At 58.1% G+C, this 258-nt stretch overlaps 1 protein-coding gene across 1 annotated transcript in view; it reads right to left on the bottom strand.

Annotated features, from left to right (window-relative positions):
- FOXRED1 (FAD dependent oxidoreductase domain containing 1) overlaps window positions 1–258 on the bottom strand; it is a 10318-nt gene that overhangs the window by 2679 nt on the left and 7381 nt on the right. The gene's annotated exons all lie outside the window — the stretch shown is intronic.

Below are 258 nucleotides of genomic sequence, written 5' to 3'. Positions count from 1 at the left end.
AACCTCATACACACACACACTCGCCAACCCCATACACACACACACCCTCCCCAACCCCCCCACACAGACATCCTCCCCAACCCCATACACATGCACACACGCTCTCCCCAACCCCATACACACACACATACACCCTCCCCAACCTCGTCCACATACACACACCCCCTCCCCAACCCCCCCACACACATACACACACCCTCCCCAACCTCATACACACACACACACACACCCTCCCCAACCTCGTCCACACACACACAC

The sequence above is a fragment of the Piliocolobus tephrosceles genome, chromosome 13, assembly GCF_002776525.5.
Source record: "Piliocolobus tephrosceles isolate RC106 chromosome 13, ASM277652v3, whole genome shotgun sequence".
Lineage (NCBI taxonomy): Eukaryota > Metazoa > Chordata > Mammalia > Primates > Cercopithecidae > Piliocolobus > Piliocolobus tephrosceles.
Note: the sequence above shows the minus strand (reverse complement) of the source record. Positions and strands in the feature narration are given on the sequence as shown.